This window comes from Pipistrellus kuhlii, unplaced genomic scaffold, assembly GCF_014108245.1.
Source record: "Pipistrellus kuhlii isolate mPipKuh1 unplaced genomic scaffold, mPipKuh1.p scaffold_m20_p_10, whole genome shotgun sequence".
Classification (NCBI taxonomy): domain Eukaryota; kingdom Metazoa; phylum Chordata; class Mammalia; order Chiroptera; family Vespertilionidae; genus Pipistrellus; species Pipistrellus kuhlii.
This window is the reverse complement of record NW_023425405.1, coordinates 1,544,255-1,567,986: the sequence shown is the minus strand read 5'-3', so window position 1 is coordinate 1,567,986 and position 23,732 is coordinate 1,544,255. Positions and strand designations below refer to the sequence as shown.

At 40.9% G+C, this 23,732-nt stretch overlaps 1 long non-coding RNA gene across 1 annotated transcript; it reads left to right on the top strand.

The window, feature by feature from the left end:
- Positions 1-767: 767 nt before the first annotated feature.
- On the top strand, positions 768-22,961 carry LOC123651998. The gene is made up of 4 exons (XR_006741015.1): positions 768-913; positions 16,505-16,526; positions 21,743-21,746; positions 22,951-22,961. It is a non-coding gene; the product is annotated as an uncharacterized LOC123651998 (long non-coding RNA).
- The last annotated feature ends 771 nt before the right edge of the window (positions 22,962-23,732 follow it).

Genomic DNA, 23,732 nt, shown 5'->3' with positions numbered 1-23,732 from the left:
TTACAGAGACCGGAACACTGTAACAATCAGAATGACCCATTGCTATGATGCCTCCTTGCTAGTGAACCAGCCAGATTGGGGGGTTGGAGCTGACTGGCCCACCTCCTGCAGCAGCTCCCCCTGCTGGCCCTGCCCCTGATGAGATCCCACCACCCTAAATGGCCTGTGGCCCCTCCCCCCAGTCAGCTCCACCCCCAATTGGTTCCCACAAATCTGATTAGGGGTAGGCCTTGCCTGCCAGCCACCTATAGCCCGTCCCTCTGCCTGCTGGCCCCAAATTGGCCTCTCCACCCCATTCTGGGGTGGGGCTGACTGCCCAACACCCACAAGCCCTCCCCATAGCCAGCCCCACCCCCAAGCAGCTCCCACAACTCTGATCTGCTCAGGGCCTGGCCTCTCCCCCCAGATGGCTCCACCCCTGATTGGCCCTTCCCATACCAATCCAGGATGGGGTTGGCTGGCCAACTTCCCCTGGCCCCTCCCCCAGCCGCTAACCCCCAATCAGACCCCCCACCCCATTTGGCCTCAGCCCCTTCCCCCAGCTGGCTGGGTCCTGATCAGGCTCTAATCAGGGCAGACCAGCCTGCCAATCTTACAACATCTCCTCCTCCTGATAGGCCCAACCCAATCCATCACTATTGGGACAGGGCTGGCTGGACCCCAGCCATGCACAAATTCATGCACTGGGCCTCTAGCATGAATATAATTTCTTTGGTTAATCTCCTCCCCCTACCAACACTCCTTCTATCCACGCCTTCCCTCTGAAATTCATCAGTCTGTTTCCTGGTTCTATGTCTCTGGATCTATTTTGTTCATATGTTTATTTTGTTCATTAGATTCTATATATGAGTGAAATCATGTGATACTTATCTTTCTCTGACTGGCTTATTTAACTTTGCATAATACTCCCCAGGTAAATCCATGTTGTTCCAAATGGTAACAAACGAGATATTGTTTCTTCTTTTTTTACTTCCTCACAGTATTCCATTATGTAAATGTACCACAGCATTTTTATCCTCTCATCTGCTGATGGACACTTAGGCTGATTACAATCTTAGCCATGGTAAATTGTACTACTATGAACATAGGGGTGTATATGTTCTATCTGATCTGTGTTTCTGGTTTCTTATGCTATATTCCTAGAATGGGATCACTGGGTCAAAAAGAAGTCTTTTTTAATTTTTTGAGGAAACACTATTCAGACTAGAGCTTTTGTTTGCTGACAATTTTTATGTTATGCCTTCAATTTCACTAGTAGTTGTGGACTTATTCAAGTTTTCTGATTCATTCTGATTGACTTTTGAAAGATTGTATTTTTTTTAGGAATATGTTCATTTTGTCCAGGTTGTCAACTTATTGGAATAAAGTTGTTCATAGTATTTTTTTAAGATCTTTTGAATTCCTGTGGGATAAGTTGTTACTTTGCCTCTTTCATTTCTGATTTTGTTTTTTTTTGGCTCCTCTTTCTTTGTTTCTTGATAAATTTGGCTAAAAGTTTGTTAATCTTGTTTATCTTTTCAAAAAACCAGCTCTCAGTTTAATTGATATTTTGTATTGTGTGTGTGTGTGTGTTTGTGTGTGTGTGTGTGTGTGAGTGGTGGAGGGGTGTCTATATGTCATTTTGTTCCACTCTGATCTTTATTTTTTCCTCTCTTCTTCTTACTCTGGGCTTTTATTGTTTTTCTCTTTCTAATTCTTTAAGTTGTAAAGGTTAGATATTTTAGTAGAAGTTTTTCTAACTTTTTGACATGGGCTATGAACTTCCCTCTCAGGGCTGCTTTCACTGTGTCCCATAAACTTTGGGATGCTATGTGTTCATTTTCATTTATTTCCATTAAGTTTTTTTTCTTCTTCTTATCTTAATCTCTTTGATGAGCAATTTATTTTTTTTAAAAACATGCTATTTAGCCTCCAGGTATTTGAATGTATTTAGTGTTTTTATTATAGTTGATTTCTAATTTCATGCCATTGTGATCTGAGAAGATGCTTGATATGATTTCAATATTCTTAAATTTGTAGAGACTTAGTTTGTGTACTAACATGTGGCTTATTTTTGAAAATCTCCCATGTACACTTGAGAAAAATGTATATTTTGGAGCTTTCTGGTGAAATGTTATGCAAATATCAATTAATTCCATTTGTCCTAGTATGTTGTTTAAGATCCTTATTTCTTTGTTAATTTTTTTTTAGAGGATCACTCCACTGATGTCAGTGGGATGTTAAATTCTCCTACTATGATTGTTTTGCTGTCCATCTCTCCCTTAAATTCCTCTAGAAGTGTTTGTATTCATTTGAATGCTCCTGTATCAGATACATATATATTTACCAGAGTTATATCCTCTTGTTGTATGGACTCCTTTAGTATTATGAAGTAGCCTTCATTGTCTCTTATTATGATCTTCACTTTGAAGACTATTTTGCCAGATATGAATATTGCTATACCAGCTGTTTTGTGTGTGTGTGTGTGTGTGTTTGTTTGTTTGTTTGTTTTTCTCCCATTTACCTGGAAAATGTTCTTCTATCTCTTCACTTTCATTTTGTGTGAATCTTTTGTTTTGAGGTGAGTTTCTTGTTGACAGCATGTCATGTTTTCTCACCCATTCAGGTACTCTATGGCTTTTGATTAGAGCATTTACATTTACATTTAAGGTTATTATTGATAGGTACTTCTTTGTTGCTCTTCTTCCTCTTTATGCCTACATTCTTTGCTTTCTCTCTAGTTCTTCTTACAATAGTCTCTTTAGCATTTCTTGCAGTGCCAGTTCTATTGTATTTAGATTTTTAGCCCCCCCCCCCTTTTTTTTTTTTTTACTATGAAGCTATTTATTTCACCTTTTAATTTGAGTGATAGCCTTTCTGGCTAGAATAGACTTGGGTTCAGTCCCCTTGTGTTTAATGGTTTTGTATATTTCATGCCACTCCTGCCTGGACGGAAGTGTTTCTATTGAGAAATCAGCTGATAGTCTAATGGACACTCCCTTGTAGGTAACTTTTTGTCTCTTTCTTGCAGCCTTTGAGATTCTTTTTTTGTTTTTAATGTTTACTATTTTAAATAGTATGTGCCTAGATGTGTGTCTTTTGGGGTTCATCTTGGTTGGGACTCTCTGTGTTTCCTAAGCATGAGTGACTTTTTTTCTTTACCAAGATAGGAAATTTTCTGCCATTATTTCTTCAAACAGGTTCTCTATTCCTTGTTTTAATTCTTCTTCTCTTAGACCCCTATGATGTGAATGTCATTACATTTCATGTTGTCCCAATGCTCCCTTAAACTTCCTTCTTGCTTTTTAATTTGTTTTCCATTTGCTGCTCTGAATGGGTGTTTTTTTCCTTTGTCTTCTCATTCACATATAAATCCTTAGTTTCTTCTAATCTAATGTTGAAACCTTCCAGGGTGTTCTTTATTTCAGCTATGTTGTTCCTCATTTGCAATAGATTCTTATTTATTATTTAAAGCTCTTTTTGTGTTGATGTAGCTCTTGTTAAGTCCCTTATAATTCTCATTCAGTTCATTATAATTCTCAAGTCAACATCTTCCTCCCTGCACCAAAGCTATAGCCTTACTTGATTTTATTATACATCCCCCCCTTTTTTTAGCATCTCATTTCATTTCAGGCAGTATATTTAAACAAATTAATAATAACCCTATAGGACACTTCCTATGATTACCCTACTTTATAGATAAGAAAAAAGAGTCTCAGAAAGATTAAATGAATTTACCAAGTAAAAAAAAAAAAAAAAAAAAGTAGATAGCAGGACCAGGATTTGAATGTAGAAAATATTATACATAAATCTATCTGCCTACCTACCACATTATACTGCTTCCTGAAAATAATCCTGTTCTTTGACAGGAGAGCAACCTATCTTAAATACCATATTTTAAATGTTGCTAAAGTACTTTAGAAATTTATGATTATGATCATTTAGTATTAAATGATAAAAGTTTGCATTGAATTCAGTAGGGTAAGTGTTCAAAAAACAAAATGCTGAGCCACATAGGGATCAGAAAAAGAAAAAGAAATTTCTGACTGGGGATAAGGTAGTCATTCAAGAATCCCATTGGAAAATAATAGTGTCCATAATCTTTATCTTTTTAATATCTATTTGTGATTACCAAATAGTAAATTAAAAGCAATTCAAAAAGCTAATCAGAGGCTCTCACAAAACAACCTTAAGTCTTTTTCTACAACTTAAAGAAAGTAACCCAGGACTCCTGGACATAGGGGAAGCTTAAGTCAGGAGTGTCGGTTAAAGTCTGAAAAGGGCAGAGGTCTCATCAAGTAGACAGGAGTAAGTATTTAGAATGGGAAGAGCACCGTTATTTCCTTTCAGTGAAGGCTGGCATTTTTTTTTTAATAGAATGAGACTAAAAATACAATATTAGATCCAACTTATATTCTCTCTGAAATTAATTTTCTTTCGAAATTTGTTTTCTTGCTCTTAAACTACTCTTCTGAGGAGTATACTTCAGTAGCTCCTGAGAAGAGTAGATTTTTACTGTGGGCAGCCATCATTTAGAGTTTGGGCCTGGCTCGCCACTTTGGAGGGGTGGCTGTGCAGTGGTTGCACAAATGATCCAGGCATGCCTGGATCCAGGAATGCCCCGCAGACTCCCACCAGCTCCATGGATAGGCAGGTGCTATGCTCAGACTCTGCCCATCTCCGGACACTGAGCATAGCACGCAGCATCACCAGACTTCCTGACAGTGGGTACTACAGCACATCCTCCCCACAATCACAGACAGCTGGGGAGCATAGGAGTCTCCCCAATTGGCCAAAATGGTACAGGGGAAGCTTCTTACACTGAGTACACCAAAGTCTAGCAGGAAGAATAGACATTGCTCAATCACTCCAAAAACTAGCAAGATAACCCTGACCTTTTAAGCATGTGGAGCTTGAGCAGGAAGGGGAGATGGCCTTTGAGGCAGTCCAGTATTCTCCCAAACCTCAGCACCTGAATAAAACCATTTTCTTTTTGCACCAGCACCTGCCTCAGAGTTTGGGTCAGGCAGCCAAACCTGCATTTTTTGCTTACAGCTTTTGGCAACTCCACTGGAAAAGCATGAACCTCGGTAAGTCCTAGAGGCACTGGGCAGTGGTTCCAACCGCCTATGGCAAGCCAACCCTGGGAATGGGATGGAGAGCTTTTCTTGGGGAATTTCCCTGCACTAGTTTTCAAGGCTTCAGCCACCAGAAACACTTGGCTGCTGAAAGAGACAGATTTCTAGGGAGCAGACAGGCTCCAAGACAGGGTAAGCTGAACTGTGTGCAACTGGGCGTCCTCTCTCCCTGCTGCTTGGGCTTCATGCCACTTGGGCTTCGCGCTGTTTGGATTTTGTGTTACTTGGACTCATTTGCCGTGAGGACCGATTGTGGTGCCAGCTGACAGGCTATCCATGCAGCGTGGGCTTCAGGCCATTTGGGCTTTGTGCGCTTTGGGTTGGGTCAGAACTGCTTGTGGTATTGGTTGGCAAGAGTTGAGATGCTAGGACTTAATTGTGAGCAGACAGTTAGACTAAAACCAGTCTGGATCCAAGTTTCGTTCATAGGTTCCTAACTTGTGTGGGGTCTTCCGATGGTTTTGATTTTTGTGCCAGCAGGGGTTGCTCTGTTTTGACTGCTGAAGATTGCTAGGTCTGAGAAACAAGAAAATTAAAGCACACCACTTTTTTTTTTTTTTTTTTTTTTTTTTTTTTTTTTTTTTTTTAAGGAACAGTGCAGGAAAAAAACAAAAAGAGAACGACCAATTAGGTGCCAATTAATGCATCTATTGAAACGAGGAGGACCATTGAGGAAAGGACTGTCTGGAATGCAAAAAGATAAATAAATAATAATAATAAATTAACAAAGGATAGGAAACCTTTGCTGATAAATATTTGAAAGGGCAAAACTGGAGGCCAAGCAGCTCCCATCGATACTTCCTGACCTATTACTATTTTACCTCACTGGGTACAATTGATTGTGGGTATCAAGGTAATTGACTTCCTCATAGATACAGGGGCTGCATACTCAGTGCTAAATACAAAATTAACCAAGAAGTTTAGCTGCAATGTTGGCTACTGTAATGACCATACATACAATTATAGTACCAAAACAGGCATTCCTTCCACCTCTAGAAAGCCAGCTTAGGGATCAAAAATGTATGTATAGTTTTCTCTGCATGCCAGACTGTCCCAGTGTGTTCTTCTATGAGATTTACTTTGTAGATGCACGTACAAATAACCTTTTCATCTGAGAAGCAACAATTATGTTTAGAAAACTTGCCAGAACATGTTATCCATCTCCACATCTCCTGGCTTGCCTGAAAGAACGCAGAGGTAGACTTACCTGCCCCAGATATAGGAGCAGGTTGATAGAACTGTTTGGGCTGACAGAATCCCAGGAGGGTGGTGAATATCCAACCCATAAAAATGAACCTAAAAGAAGGGGCATAGATCCCATAGGAGAAACAATACCCTATTCTACCTTAGAAATAAAACTTTAGAAGGAATTCAACCATTACTGCAGAAATTTTTTAATTCAGGGTTAATTCAGCCATGCCCATCTCCCTATAACATCCCCATTTTGCCAGTCCAAAAGCTTCAGTCATGAATATCGATTTGTATAGGATCTTAGGGCTATAAATGATGTTGTCCAGGACATTCGTTCTATGGTTCCCAACCCTTATACTTTGTTGATTACAGGGCCCAGGATATCAAATGGTTTTCAGTCATAAACCTGAAGTATGCTTTTTCCTGCATCCCAATAGATGAACAGGCTCAACTATTATTTGCTTTGGAATGGCAGCACAGGAAACTAAAGCCAACCGCCAATACTGTATGGTCACAATGATTTAAGAATTTTCTGACCATGTTTGGGGAAATAGCAGCAAAAGATTTAAGGGATATTTGATTGGAACTGGGAATTGAGGACTGCTAAACACTACCACGGTTGTGAAGCATTTGGCAAAGAGAGGATATAAAATGTCACACCTCACAAGGCCCAGACTTGAAAAGAGGAAGTGGCATAGTTTGGATTCCAATTGAATTAGGGCTCTAGAAGCTTGACAACTGGTTAAGGACAAGCCATCACTGCAATAAAAACCCCAGAGAACCAGAGGCAGCTTGGTGGATTCTTAGGGATAACAGGGTTTTGCCAAACTTGGATTTCAAGCTCTGGCCTTATAGTAGAACCGTTGTATCATTCTTTGAAAACTAGACTCAAACCTCTTGAATGGACAAGAGACTGTCAGGCAGCATTTGACACCTTGAAGGAAAAATTAGTTTCTGTCCCCATGCTGGGATTGCCCAATGTACAGAAACCACTCAAATTATACAATCATAAAAAGCAAAACATTGGACTTTGGGTACTAACCCAGATCCTGGAAAATACCCCTCAACCTGTAACCTATCTCTCCAAGAAACTAGATCACATGACAAAAGGATGGTGTCCATGCCTTTGGGCAATAGCAGCCACTTATGACATCTTACATAAAGTAGGGAGAGTCACTCTAGGGCAGTGGTCAGCAAGCTCATTAGTCAACAGAGCCAAATATCAACAGTACAATGATTGAAATTTCTTTTGAAAGCCAAAATTTTTAAACTTAAACTTCTTCTAACACCACTTCTTCAAAATAGACTTGCCCAGGCCATGGTATTTTGTGGAAGAACCACACTCAAGGGGCCAAAGAGCCGCATGTGGCTCTCGAGTCTCAGGAGGCTCTAGGGCAACCTCCTTTGTTTTTTGTCCAACAACAGATTCTAACCCTATTAGAACAGAAAGTAGGTAGTGGCTGACAGCAGGGTGCATAGGGAAGTATAAGTCAATTTTATGGGACAACCCAAATGTTACCCTACAAACTACCACTACCTTAAAACCGGCCACCCTACTCTCAGACTCAGAGAGAGGCTCAGACCCACACAATTGCTTAGAAATCACTGACAACGTTTATTCCAGCAGACTGGATCTATTGGACCAGCTGCTGACAAGAGCCCTCACGTACCAAGGACCATGCAAAAGATTATCCAAGCTTGTCAGATATGTGTCAAAAACAATCCTGAAGTAGAACATGCTCCAACAGGAAAGGGAGTATAATATACTAATAAAGGGATATGCCTATGTGAGGACTGGCAAGTTGACTTTACACAGATGCCTAAAACTATAGGAAACTTTAATTTTTATTAGTTTTCGTAGACACCTTTTCTGGATGGGTAGAGGCATACCCCCATTAGAACTGAAAAGACATCTGAGGTAGCAAAATTTTTACTCAAGAAATAATCACCAGTTTTAGACTTTCTTACAGCATTCAAAGTGGCAATGGACTGTCATTCAAAAATCTCCCTAAAGGTCCAACAGATTCAAAGGAAATTACACGAGTCTTGGAGAACCCCATCCTGCAGGAAAGACTGAGAGAACGAATCACACATAAAAGAAAACCCTGGTGAAAATATGCCAGAACCACATTTGAAATGAGACCAGGAGCTCCCTAATGCCTTGTTCTGGGTTAGGATAGTGCCCCAAAGTGGGCTTAAATTAAGCCCTTATGAAATAGTTTATGGGAGATGCTTTCAAGTTTTTGTTTTAGGAACACCTCCTTTAGATTTAGAACATGAATCAAAAATCAAACAATATGTACAACACTTAGGGAAAACACAAACAACTTTGCACAAGTTTTCTCATTGCAGGTCTACCCACCTGTCTGATGAGCCCTTCCTCCCATTCCAGCTGGGAGACCAAGTTTACTAAAGACCTGGAAGACTCAAGGCCCTGATCAGCAGTTAGCCCAGCAATGGGCCAGTCTCTGTGACATCCTGCTGACAACACACTCTTCAATCAAGCCTTGCATTCATCACACACAGATAACACAGCGCCACCTGAGGAGGACTCAGATATTGCTGCTACTGTTGATATTTCTAGGGAAAGCTGGACCTGCACTCCTGAAAGAAATGGACAACTTCTCTTTTGGAAAAAGACAGTGCCTCCCAGAACCAAGGAACAAAGTTGCTTTTAATCTGATTATTGTTTATTGGAAATTGCTGTACTTTATGTTTGTGCTTGGACTACCAATGCCTTTCCTAGACAGTGGCTTCCTCAGCAGACTTTTTCCACTGTTGGGGGTGCCACTCTATGCCTCACTCAGAATTAGGTCATAGGACCCTGTATTCTTTCCAGTCTTATTACAAGATCCTTTGCACTACTAGGCACACCCCTCACTAAATGCTTGGCTGTTGGCATAATAGCTCTCACTTTAGCAGGCCATTTGCAACGCTACCTCTTAAAAGATCGGAAGCAGTCTACCAGCTTTGCCTGTTCAGCAGTTCCATCTGCTAGAGTCTAGACACTGTGTATGCTGCCTTCCAAAGACAGCAAGCCTGCTTCCTCACATAAAGGCTTTCCTCCCCCTTTACCCCCCTTTTCTTTTAGCAGATAGTAAGACTATCTGAATCTGAGGTTAGGTAAGACTATACTCCTTGAAGAAACTACAGAAGATGAGAACTCTATCCATGTATCCTTGTAAGATTACTAGGGTCCAGAGTTTTGAAAGGGGAATTGTTACTGTAGGCAGCCATCAGTTAGAGTGGGGCGCAGCTGGAAATTTCAGGACGCAGCACACCAGGATCCAGGGGCTCCAGCAGGTTCACCAGGATGTGTGTGTGTACCATGTCCAGCATTGGGAGGCAAACTGGGGGCTGCTGAATCTCCAGGCTTCCTAGTGGCAGGAGTATCCACCATTAGCCAAGATGGCACAGAGGGAGGTTCTTACATGAAGTGTGCCAAAAGCTAGAAAGATAAATGGACAGGAACCAAGCCTCAGACAGCTAGAATGGGTAGGGCCTGAGTGCTCTGAAAGCTAGATAATTGGATAGAAAAAAGAGCTCCCCCCCCCCATTCCTATATGAACCAGAAGCTTGAGCAGGAGGGGGAGATGTCACCTGAAATAAAAATCTTTCCTTTTGTGCTGGCACCTGTCTCACAAGTTTGGCTTTCGTGGTGGCAGGCAGCCTTACCTGCATTTTCGGTTACAAGATGACAAAAGCCTGAAGAATGGCAATAGTAGTGGCTATGGTTGGTAAAGAAAAAAAAAAGAAGATATGTGATATTTAATAATGGGATAGGAATGGGAAGAGGGCAGGTGTCAAAGGGAAAAGTACAGAATGGCTTTGGTTTGTGTCATGAATGCTAACTTGGTGGTATGCTACAGAGACAATGAGTGTAAGAGCAGCAGAAGGAAGACTGTGAGCATACATTTGAATGTGTTATTAACTTGGAATTGCATTTTTAAAAAATATTTTAAGTTTGTGAAATCAACATGACAGTAACTTTGGGCATTTGGATGGGTAGGTCTGGAATTCAGCAGAGGAAGTTTGAACACACACAAAAAAAATCTAGTTCGAAATAGAGCTCCTGGAATCAACAGCAAGCGGACAAAGACAGAAAATTTCACTGAATATTTGAGGTATGTCCAGAAAATCAGAGAAAGGAGAGTGCACTGGGGTCAATAGGGAGGCCTGAGGAGCCAGGAGAGCACAGTACCAATGCCATGGAGAAGTCAGGTAAGGATTCCTGGTAGGGGCTTAGAGGTAAAGAATCAGTGCATTGGAGTCTTTGCTAGAGCAATTCTGTTGATGTGATAACAGAAAGTCTGAAGGGCATGTAGTGGGAGCTAGGATTAGAATATAACTTCTTCTATTTATAAAATGGATGGTTCAGTAATAAGAGAATAGGTCCATCTAGTCCAAAAATGGAAAAGTTGAAATTATCTGAAAAAGAATCATTGATGAGTAAGTACCTAAAAGAAATCAGAAGGAAAAGATCCAAGAACATGGATGATCATTAAAGAGGAAAAACAGGTGCTTCATTTCTGAGGTTAAGTAAGCAGTGATTCACAAAGCAAGCAAAGAATGCATTACGAATTTGCAAGGCCATGGTTTTGCCTGACAAAATGATTGGAGGATCAACTGGCACCAAGTAAGCGGAACCAAGGAATTAAGAAGACACAACAAAGATTGCTCTCTGTCCGTACAACTATGAACTGTCCTAAAAGACATTCACGTGGGTGAATTATTCGTGATGGCAACTGCTGCACAATTAGTATCAATAGCCTCTGAATGGCTTTAACACAGATTTTCCAGGAATACAACTAATGTATAATTCAAGGGAAAGCTGATTTAGGTTTCCTTCAGATACTTACCAAGAGTTGGTGATAAATTCTAAAATTCACATGACCAATAAGAAATACAGTTAGCATTATGCTCAGTAAAATAAATCAGACACCAACGGTCACATGTTGTAAGATTTCTTTTATATGAAATATCTAGAATAGATAAATCCATAGAGAGCACTTTCTTGAGTTGATGTTTTACTTTGTTTGGGTCTAGGTAGCTAAGCTGGGTTAACCAGCTGCAGTCTGAGGCCACTCGACTCAGTGGACATTCTCTAAAAGAAAAATCAGACTTGAAATTGGCTTTGAAAGGAAAAGAATATGCTGACAAATGGTGTGTCATACACTGAGAGGAGGCGGTGTCATCTACTGGATCCTCCTAAAGCACATGTGTCAAACACAAGGCCCGCGGGCCAAATCCGTCCCGCCAGGCCTTGCAATGTGGCCCGCACCGCGCTGTCATCACTGCACTCCGCTGCGTTTCCATCACAATGACAGTTTATGACTGTTCAGTAAACCATTCGGCCCGCGATTTAGGCTGGATTTTAGATTTTGGCCCCTTTTCTGATTGAGTTCGACACCCCTATCCTAAAGGAAGGAAGGAGTGATTTACGGGCCGAAGTTTCTACAAGAAGACACGACACAGGTGGGACTGCTTTCTATCACTTAGTCAATAAAATTATATTGAACTGCTACCATATGTCAGGCACAGAGCCATGCCGGGCGCACCACAGAGCAAGGCCTGGGGACATGAGGGAAATACTCCAAAGGCTCAGAGGAGCACTTGGCTTGGTGATGGAAGTAAACAATTAAAGGCAGGAAGTGATGCCATTGCTAGATTTGAAATGCTCTAAGGCTCTTGCTACTCAGACTGTGGTGTGAGGACAAGCAGTTTTATCATTCCTGAGAACTTGTTAAAAAAACACACAGAGAATCTCGGCTGTACCCAGACTATAGAACAGAACCTGCATTTTAACAAAATCTCCAGATGATTTACATATGCATACAGTTTGAGTAGTGCTGCTCTACGGCAGTGGTCGGCAAACCCATTAGTCAACAGAGCCAAATAGCAACAGTACAACAATTGAAATTTCTTTTGAGAGCCAAGTTTTTAAAACTTAAACTTCTTCTAACGCCAGTTCTTCAAATTAGATTCACCCAGGCCATGGTATTTTGTGGAAGAGCCACACTCATGGGGCTAAAGAGCCATATGTGGCTCGCGAGCCACAGTTTGCCGAGTCTACGGGGTTTCAGTTTTGGGCTGGGCTGTGAAGAAAGTCCCAGGTTCTTCATATTGTTGAAACCAGACAATCAGCGGGTCCAGGCTGCCTGTAACTACTTGAACCAATTGAGCAGAGACAGGGCAGAAGCCTATGTGCGTGCTTATTTAAATAATTCCAGCGGTATGGAGAGAGCAGCAGGTCATCCACAGAAATCTGCTCTACCCCTCCCCATAAGCCAGCTGCTTATATGAAGTAGAAGGACAAAGATTACATGGGGAAATAGGAAATACAGGCATGGGGAAATAGGCAAGGTATACCAGGTTACAAGCAATGTGGGGGAGGGAGGGTGGTGTGTGTGAAAGAGGGGAGGTTGCAACCAGCTTACAGGCCATGCAGGTTGGGGATAGCAAAAGACAGGTGCCTCCAGGACCAGATTGTTTCAGGAACAAGGCTGTTAATCTTTCCATAGGCCATTCTCAGAAAAGAAGGATGGCTGCATTCCTGTGTTGGCACCCACATCCCTGGGCGTACAAATCTCACCCAGGTGAGAATGTGCTTTCTCTCATCAGAACAGAACAGTCACGGCTAACAGAGCATGATTAGTATTCCTTATAATTATTCCTAGCCCACACTTTTCTATTTCTGCCCCTAACATTGTGTTTCTTTTCTTAAGAGCCTCTGACTTTTGTAAAAGAAATTGGGTATTTCCCTAGTATTAACTCACAGGACTTTAGGAGACCCTGCTTCCTTCTCCACAAGGTAGTGGCTATTTAATAGCAGTTTGAGGCTGGCTGGTTACTGAGGGATAACTTTGGTATCAGGTGGATTGATTGGTTAATTAGAGGCAAATGCAAGTGTTTTGCCTGCGCTCTGAAACCTATTTTCCACCTGTGAGCTGAACACTGGGAGAGCAAAGATGAATTAGATGGCCCCTGTCTTCAAGGGTTAACTTACTCAAAAAGGCTTGTTTTTAGTTACCATTTGATCTAGGCAAGACTATCTGGCCACTTCCATGATGGATGAATAATTATAAATTCTTCACCATTCTGAGGTGTATAGTGAAAATAAATGTGCATCTGGTTTTCCAGGACAATTCTCATTTATTCTGATTTCTCCAAAGTATTTATTAAGAACATCCCTTTTATTTTCAAAAGATTCCATTTGGATGATAAATTTTAGCCCTGGCCAGTGTTTCTCAGTAGATTGGAGAGTCACCCATACGCCAAAGGGTGTGGGTTTGAGTCCTTGTCGGGACACATACTTACGTTACAGGTTTGATCCCCAGTCACTGCACATATGAGAAGACAGCTGATCAATATTTCCTTCTCACATTGATGTTTGATGTTGCTCTCTCTTCCTTCCCCTCACTCTAAAGCACATGTGTCAAACACAAGGCCCGCGGGCCAAATCCGTCCCGCCAGGCTTTGCAATGTGGCCCACACCGCACTGTCATCACTGCACTCCGCCTCGTTTCCATCACAATGACAGTTTATGACTGTTCAGTAAACCATTCGGCCCCCGATTTAGGCTGGATTTTAGATTTTGGCCCCTTCTCTGATTGAGTTCGACACCCCTACTCTAAAGTCAATAAGCATGTCCTGGGGTAAGTATTAAAATTTTTTATAGTTAACCTATCTATAGCTAAATGATGATCGATGAGGAATGCAATGGTTACTTTTGGAGGATGCTTTGAAACATCAAGAGAAGGAAAGGAATATGACTGTACAACAATGAGGTTGCCATGAACACAACGGGGTCAGACACTAATGCCAATGAAATGGATAGGGTTGATTTAAATAGTCAAGCTAGAGGGAATGATGTGTTTTACACACACACACACACACACACACACACACACACACACATTGCAAGATCTGTAATATAGATTGAAAAAATGTAGAGCCAAACTTAACAACATTTTAAGGGTACATTGAGAACCATTTGAATATTAGAGCTTGCCAAAAAAAAAAAAAAAAAATCCAGTTTCCCACCAGGGTCATATTAATAGTAAGTAAAACCTGATTGACATTCAGAAATCTACACACCATAGTACCATTTACCTTCCCAGGCTACCAATGCATCTGAAATTATCTTCTCTCTTCTTCTAGTCCAGTGAATTTAACCCCATAAAAACAACACTGCCTTTTTTTATAATACATCTTTGCAATGCTTTTATTAACATACTGATGTAAATTCATAGATAATATATTTTACCACAAACATAATTTTAAAAAAAGCAAAGCCCTAATTCTAATATAAAAAATAATATGTAATGAACCAGTGTGTTTCAATATGCAAATTCTCAATTGTTATGGGTCAAGTGCTTGCTGATCTTTGAAGAATCAGTGTAAATGTAGTAGCTACCAGCACGGGATGATGAATGTGTGCTGTTAGTAAGTTATTTTCAGTCCCTTGTCCCCTTACCCCCAGGAACCAAAGTTGGTCTCTTCTTCCTTGGAAATATTCCTCTACAGAGCCACCATTTTGACATTGCCATTGCCTCTCATTTAATTCAGTCTCTATGATCTTTCTCTTAATAATAAAATCACTTCTTAACTCGTTCTTTTTAAACAAGTATGCCCCCCAGCCCTCTTCATATAGGTTTCAGAGTTAGCCTTCTTAAAAACTTTAAATGACTATGTCGTCCCAGTCTCTATTCCAACATCTTCATATTCCACATGACTTGAATTACTCATGTGTGTAATCTGAGCAACAAACCAGTAGTCTGGTGCAGAGTTGAGGCTGATTACATGTCTGTTACAAGAATGAGTAAAGTAACACATCATTGAATAATTTGGGGGAACGTTGTCTCTGCAGCACGGGACTGTTAAAGCAGTTGTCTGCACATGTGGGGATTTGTACTCGGCATCTTGGCCGGTGTGGAATTCGACTAGTTTCAAAGTCCAAACACTGTAATAAACGAGGCCCGGAAGAAGTTAAAGAACTTGCCCAGGGTAGCCCAGCTATTAAGCTAGAAAAAAAAAATGTAAATCATATCTGCTTGCTCTTTTTGATGTAGTGTGTTTGCCTCTGGTAAGTGCAGCAATGAGTGAGAAAAGATATCTAAGAAATACATTTGTTAAAGAAGAAAAGCTTTTCTACAAAATCCTTGTGAACTTCTTTTGTTAATGCTGTGCTGAAACACAAAAGGTTCCGTGTGCATGGACCAGGCTGATGCTGTAGGGTGCAGGAAATTAGGGAGAGCAGCAGGAAAACCTAATGAGAAGCACTCCACTTCATTTTTGGCCTGGAAAGCAAAAGAAATGGTTTGGAGGGTCTCCTTCAATCAGCAAGCACCTTGTTAATAGTCCTGTCCATAGATCAATAAAGGCTGAGAAGTTATTTGCCCAGCCACATTAATGATACCCTCTTGGCCCTAATGGGGGGCATCGTCTTCTTAGATATCTTTTAGCTGAACTCGGTGTAAATAGAGACAATTTGCCCCATGGTGAAGTAGGTGGTCAGCTCCTAGCAACTTTCATAATGATGATAAATAGGAGGTGAAAATGTTAAACGGAGTAGGAGTGTTCTTGAGGGGAGGCTCAGCAACTTAATATTTCCAAAGTTGAATAATCACTAGTTGGATCAAGCTGTTCCATATGATACATGCTTTTGTGTTAATGAGGCTTTTCTTTAATGGAAGTCCTTAGTCAACATAATTAAAGGATACTTGATTGCTTAGAAATATTTTTATTTACATGGTCTCTGCACTTCTCTCTCATTTGAACTTGCTGCACTATGCATTTATTTTTTAATGTATTGAATTTATTGGTGGCATAGATTAATAAAATTATATAGGTTTCAGGTGTACATCATCTGTATATTGTACTGCGTGTTCATCAACTTAATTCAAGTCTCCTTCCATCAACACTTATCCCTACTTTACTCTCTTCTACCTTCTCCGACCCCTTTTTCCTCTGGTAATCACCATACTGTTGTCTGTGTCAATGGTTTTTTTTTTTTTTTCTTTTGCTTAATCCATTCACCTTTTTTACTCAGCCCCTCAACCACCCTGCACTTTGAAAAATGTGAGTCTGTTTTTATTTGTTAGTTTATTTGTTTATTAGGTTCCACATATAAGTGAAATCATATGGAACTTGTCTTTCCCTGGCTGGCTTATTTCATACAGCATAACACTCACCAGGTCCTTCCATGCAGTCTCAAAGGTGAAGATTTATTGCCTGTTTATGGCTTAGTAGTATTCCACGTGTAAATGTAACACTCTTTTTTATCCACTCAACCTTTGATGGACAGCACCTGCTTCCATATCTTAGCTATTGTAAATAGTGCTGCAATGAACATACAAGTGCACATATTTTTTTAGAATTAGTGTTTTGGGTTTCTTCACATGTATTACCTGAAGTGGACTCTCTGAGACATAGGCAGTTCCATTTTTAATTTTTTGAGACAACTCATGATGCTTTCCATAGTGGCTGCACCAGTCTGCACTCCCACGGACAGACAGTTCAGGAGGGTTCCCTTTTCTCCACATCCTCACCAATACTTGTTCTTTGTTGATTTATTGATAATAGACATTCTGACAGGTGTGAGGTGATAGCTCATGTGGTTTTAATCTGCATCTCTCAGATGACTAATGACATTGAGCATCTTTTCATATGTGCATTGGACATCACTATGTCCTCTTTGGAGATGTGTCTATTCAGAAGTGTCAATTTATTAATTGGACTGTTTGGAATTTTTGGGTGCTGAGTTTTGTAAGTTCTTTTTAACATTTTAAATATTAATCTTCTATCAGATGTATCATCGGCAAATATGTTCTCCCATTTAGTGGGTTTTCTTTTCTTTTTTCTTTCTTTTTTTTTTTTTTAAGATTTCCTTAGCATTTTTCTGTGCCAAAATTTCTATTTTAATGTAGCCCTATTTGTTTTTTTTTTTGTTTGTTTGTTTCCCTTGTCTGAGGAAATATATCAGAAAAAAATGTTGCTATAAGAAATATTTCAAGTGCCTGAGATTTTATTGCCTAAGCACACTATGTATTTATTTAGCACCTATGGTTCTGGGCACTGAGTACTTGTGTGTGTGTGTGTGTGTGTGTGTGTGTGTGTGTGTGTTGTATATATTAATCACATATTATGCAACAGACCATTTAAATTAATTATCTTATTTAGTTTTCACAGAAACTTTAAAAAGCAGGTGTCTTTTCATTTTATAGAGGATGAAATAGAAATCCTGAAAGTACTGGGGTGAATATTTGACCTCAGGTATAGAGCAATGAAGGCAACCTGGTCTATATCTTTTTGTCATCCCATCCCTAGCGCATAGTAGGTGCTCAAAAAGATCTGTTGGATGAATGAGCTCCACAGCTCACAATTCTCTGCCTTGTTCCTACCTGTTATTGTCATAATTAGAGCCCGGTGCACAAAATTTGTGCATTTGGCAGGAGGTGGAGGGTCCCTTACCCCAGCCTGTGCCCTCTCAAAGTCCAGGAGCCCTTGGAGGATGTCTAACTGACATCCTTAGCACTGCCTCGGAGGCAAGAGAGGCTCCCACTACCACTGCTGTGCTCGCCAGTTCATGAACCTGGCTCAGGGCTTCTGGCTGAGTGGTGCACCCCTTGTGGGAGCACACTGATCACCAGGGAGCAGCTCCTGCATTGAGCGTCCGCCCCCTGGTGATCAGTGCGCATCATAGTGACTGGTCATTCTGCTGTTCGGTCGATTTGCACATTAGCCTTTTATTATATAGGATTAGCTGCCTAATTTTAATAGTAAAAAGAAAGCAAAGAGGATGCCAGACATTATAAGCATGTCATGTGGGCAGCTTCCCCAGGAAGCTACAGCTTCATGCTCCCCACAAGTAACTACCAGTCCCTTCCCTGCAAAGCACCTTGGGAAGGGATGGGACAAACAGTGGGTAACCACATGCACAGTGATGTTGGGTGGTGTAGGGGAGGTAGTAGATTGTCAGTGTAATCTGAGAAAAAGATAATTGGTTACCATTTTAAATCCTGAAGGGATAATTGGTTAAGCTCCTATTTATAATCTCCAGATAAAGAGTTCTCTTTTTTGTGCTCTTACCTCTTGCTCTTGCTGGCATGCTCTCTCTTGCTTTGTGATAGTGCTGACCACTTCACTACATAGCCATGTGGCTTTAAGCATCCTATGGCCATACATACCCTGCTGGAAGCCAATCCCAGCATGACATAATTGCAAGAGTTTCATGGAAAGGTTAATGAAACTTGGGGACTCAACAAGGGCTGAGTCACATATGTTATTGCCTGTTGGGAATGGCTAAAGGCATTTCCCTAGACCTGAAAAGGATGATTGCTTACTGCCAGACAGCTCAGGGCATCTTAATCTAAATGCTATTTTGCCTTCTCTTGGCCAAACATCTGAATAGACAGAGGTAATTCCCCAATCTGACAATGCTTCTATACTTAATCCTATCCTTTGATGTGTATATCTCCACCTCATCTTAAGACAATTTGTGTTAATAAAAAGCAAGGGATCCTGAGAGGAGGAGAACTTTGTTTCTTTAGCCAGGCTCCTCTGCACCCCCACCCCCACCCAGATCCAAATGCCTCTCAAAATTATGTTTTGTCTCTGGATTCTTATTTAATTTATGCACAGCCCTTCTCCAGATTGCTGAACACTTCTAGATGCCAGATCAAGACCCACTGGCGTTAAATGGTACCCAACGTCTAGCAATAATACCCCACATGCAAAAGACAGCAACTCAAATATAAGCTAAAATAGACTGTGCTTTAATATGAGCAGTGGCCTTAATTCTAGTAATGCTGAAGCAAGATTGGACTTTTTCCATAGAGGGACAGAGGGAAATACAACATTGGAAATCTAGAGGTTTAATTCCATGGAAATAAAAATCACTCATCCTTCTGTGCGAATCTCAGGAAATACCTTTCCTTTTGACATCACATGGACACCATTTCCCATGGTAACAGGTGGGAACACAGAAGGCACCGCACCGATAACATGCCACTCTGTCCCCCTTTGGAAAGCCTCTGAACTCTGAGGCTCAGAGGATCATTTTGACTGAAAGCACTAGTTACAGACTGCTGGGAGGGGAAATGGCTACAACTAAGGCCACTTAGTAAAGAAAGCGTCTAAAAGGAACAAGTTTTCCCTCTTACCTGCTTGGACCTTTGGAAGTGTCAGGCCTTCTGATCTTCTCACTCTGACATCTAACGGTTGGAAGCACCACTGTGTTACTAGAAGGTGGTATAAGGGAACCATAGCATCCCCTTTTCTGACCCAACACAAAAAAGCAAACTCTTACTTCACTTCTCCCTTTTTTTTATTGTTCATTTGTTTTAATCTCACACATTTTTTCCCCTCAAAAATCTTTAGACAAAGTTCTTAGAATAACATTTGCTATATACTATGAAACTGAGGAAAGGGCATAGACCTTTTTAAAAACTGAACTTATTGAGGTAACATTGGTTTGCAAGACAATCCAGGTTTCAATTGTACAACTCAATAAAACATCATCTGCACACTGCATCACCAGCCCTCAGCCCCAGCAAAGTCTCTTTCCATTCCCATTGCCCCCAGTTTCCTACCTCTGCCTACTCTCTACCACCCCCTCCACCCCCTTTCCCTCTGGCTATCACTAAACTGTTGTCTATCTCTATGTGATATATATATATATATATATATATATATATATATATATATATATATATATATTCCCTTTAATGTCTTCACCTTCTTTCATCCAGTCCCCTAGCTCCCCTCTCCTCTGACAGCTGTCAGTCTGCTCCATGTTTTCTTGCCTTTGTTTCTATTTTGTTCATCAGTTTATTTTGTTCATTAGACTCCACATATAAGTGAGGTGATATGGTACTTGTCTTTCTCTGACTGCCTTATTTCACTTAGCATAATGATTCCCAGCTCCATCCATAATGTCACAAAAGGTAAGATATCTTCTTTTTTTCTGCCAAGTAGTATTTATTGTGTAAATGTATCACAGCCTTTTTCATCCATTCATCTACTGATGGCCTCTTAGGCTGTTTCCAGATCTTTGCTATTGTAAATAATGCTGCTATGAACATAGGGGTGCATGTATTCTTTTGCATTAGTGTTTCGGGTTCTTAGGATATATTCCCAGATGTGAAATTGCTGGGTTAAAAGGCAGTTCCTTTTTTTTTTTTTTTTTTTTTTTTTTAAGATTTTGAGGAAATTTCATCCTGTTTTCTACAGTGGCTGCACTAATCTGCATCCCCACCAACAGCGCACAAGGGTTCAAACATCTTCACTAACGTCTATGAAATTACAGCTAATATATGAAGCCCTGAGGTTGAGCTATGTTTTTTCTTGCTACATTCCTTGGAATAATTTAGTGAACTTGGAAGCCAAGCTAAGCAAAATTTAAACTCCAACGGCAAAGAAAACAAGCTGTGTGGCCTTGAGCACTCAGCACCTCTGAGACCCAGTCCCCTCTCTGGATGTTGTGATGTTGCTTTCCCACAGGGTTATCATGAAGGTGATCAGATAATATAATTGAGAGACTGGGCAGCAGTTTGCAAGTGCTTGGAGTTACTTTGCTTAGAGTGACTATGAGTAAGCTTCCTTAATGTTCTCATCTCTAACAACTACAAGAATACATTCTCACTGATAGAATTGCTACGTTAGCATAATGGTAGAGTGCCTAATGTGTACTATGTGCTCAAGATATGTTTGTCCCACTCTTTCCCCATTCTTTCCCCTCAGTTTCTGATATCTGAGTTCATCTTATCACTGCCCTTTACTCTGCATATACTAGTAGCATGCTGATCCATTTTCATGCCCCTATGGTGCATTCCATAGCTTACATCTTTACATATCCTAACCACTAAAAACTTGACATGTTAGTTCTTACTACTTTCCATCTGCCCTGCCTCTATCACACACCTCAGTGCTATGGGCAAACTTTCCTTCCCCACTCATGACTTTTCATTGAAACTATACTTTAAAAAGGCATTCCTTTATGAATCAGGACCAATTACTATCTCCAAAGTTCTCCACTTTATCTAACCTGAAGGTCAAATGTGTCTTTATAAGCTTAATTCATGTTGTCCATTTCCTCCAACCAAATGCTATCTCAGTCTCTTTTCCCTTTTTCCCACCCATCTTGACTCTAGAAGTAGGATGTACTAGAGATCAGAGTCCATTCTATAGTTCATAGACTAGGACTTTAAGACTTGTGGGTCAAAAGAATTATGAAAATGTCCTGATTTGTCCTGAAGGCTTACACTTCCCCAGAGATTTATCATCTCTTCTGCCCACCCTCACCTATGCAAAAGAAAGAGAAGCTGTTCTCCAAAGATTCCTTGGCCCAGGTCTGCAAAATGGCTCTGATTTTAGGTGTCTTATGGGACCACCAAGTGTCTACAGTGAGAGTATTCTACTTCGTTGCAAGATAGGCACGTCTGTAGACTGTGCAGGAAAAGAGGTCATGTTGCAGGAATTCTTTTTCAAACTTGTCTGGAAAGATGTCACATAAAGTTGAAGAAACAAAGCTAGTGAAAGTTATGAAGGTTTATATGTTAAATAATATGAATCTGAACTAGATGCTTATTTGTGAGGAGGCAGAGGGAGAGGTTGGAAATTAGAGAAACTATGTAGGAAGTGGCAAGATTTTATGAACTTATGGCTATTAAGTGAGAGATTGAAAAAGAAGGTTGTAAAACAGGCTTAGACTCAGGCCTGGGAGATTGGCACTGGAAAATATTCCCCACAGGAACTGCGGAGTTGAAAAGAGAAGAGTGTCTTCCAGTAAAAAATTAAAATCTTGATCTCTGCCATGTTAAACACGAGGTGGTAATGAGACAGCAGGAAGCTACTTTGGTGCAGCAGCAGGAAAACATGACTAAACAGCTGGAGAAGTGTGACACGCAGAGGTAAAAATGACTAATTCATTAGCTAATCATACCTTTCAATTACACAGTACTGAGCTCTACAGTTTACAAAATACTTATCATATACCTTATCTGCATCCTTGAAACAACCCTGTAAGGCAGTTATCATTAACCACTTTTTACAGAGAAGGGGGCTGATGTTCTGAGAGACACTTGCTTTGGCCCATGGACTCATTACTGAAGGGCTGGAATTGTGGATCAGCTTAATTTTTTTTTTTTTCTTGCCAAGGTCCACATGCCTTTCACAATTATGAAGGCTTCATTGCCAGTGTTCCCTTTGTAGATGGATAGGCTCAAACGTTTTGAAAGGAAATTCCCCTGATAATAGTTTTATCAAGCGGGATGTTTTCCCAGATGAAGGTTATATGGGAAATGGTCAAGAGCCTTGGTATGAAGTCCAGGACTCCCCCAATGATCTTTGGAATTCTGGGTGCAAGAATCATTGGAGCTTCTGCTCAATGTCAATTACCCTCTTCTTCTTGTTGGCAAAGCTAAACTTCATGCAGGGAAAAGCGACCTTAATTCAATTCGTGTTGCTCTCGACCAATCCAGGGCACCCCATTCCCTTTACCTGTGATTGAATTTGGCTGTGGGAGTTGGGCAGTAAGGGCATAAGCAATGTCATGGGAGGCCCACGTGGCATCTGCAGAAAGGGGTTTCTTGTTGCTACAAAAGAGATTAGGAATAGATGCTCCCATTTTTCTCTGTGGGAGATGCCATGTCTGAATGTGTTGCCAGAGCTACATCAATTGTCTTATGTCCATTAGTGTAAAAGCCATCACAACAAAGATGTCAGAACCAAGGAGAAGTGGAAGAAACTGAGTACTCGATGACATTTTAAACCTTGAAGTAACTTGAAATTTTTCCACCTCTTGATTTTTATGGGAAATAATTATTTCCATTGTTTAAATAATTTGAGTTGGGTGTTTCTGGTTCTCATTAGAGGCCCAGTGCACAAATTCATGCACGGAAGGGTTCCAGCTGTGCCAGCCCAACCTGATCAGGGCTGAGTGGGCCAGGCTGGACACGGGAGCTTGGCCAGCCAGCCCCACTACCTGGTTGAACTCCCGGTCAGACTCCTGGTGGAGGGACAATTTGCATATTAACCTTTTATTATATCGGATAGTGGTCCGGTGCACAAAATTTGTGCATATTAAAAGGAATTAATTTGAGGAAATATTTTAATATTGCCATTTGCCCTTTCTCTATAATAGAAGTGTCAGAGATGAAAGAAAATTGGTAAAATGTATATGAAAATCTCCCTTCTGTCAGAGTCTGGGCACACCATGGGACCTAGAGTCAAGTCCCTGTCCACCTGCGTGTGCCTCAAAATTGTGTTAGACCCAGACCCAGCTCCCCCCACCCCCCTTATCAAGCCCCGCCGGATGGGGGTGCAGCCTCAGGTTCCCCAGCCTGGAGCCATCTCCCCTTGCCTGGTCTTAGGTTCCCAAGCCTAGTGCCATGGCAGGGGGTGCAACCTCAGGTCCCCTGGCCT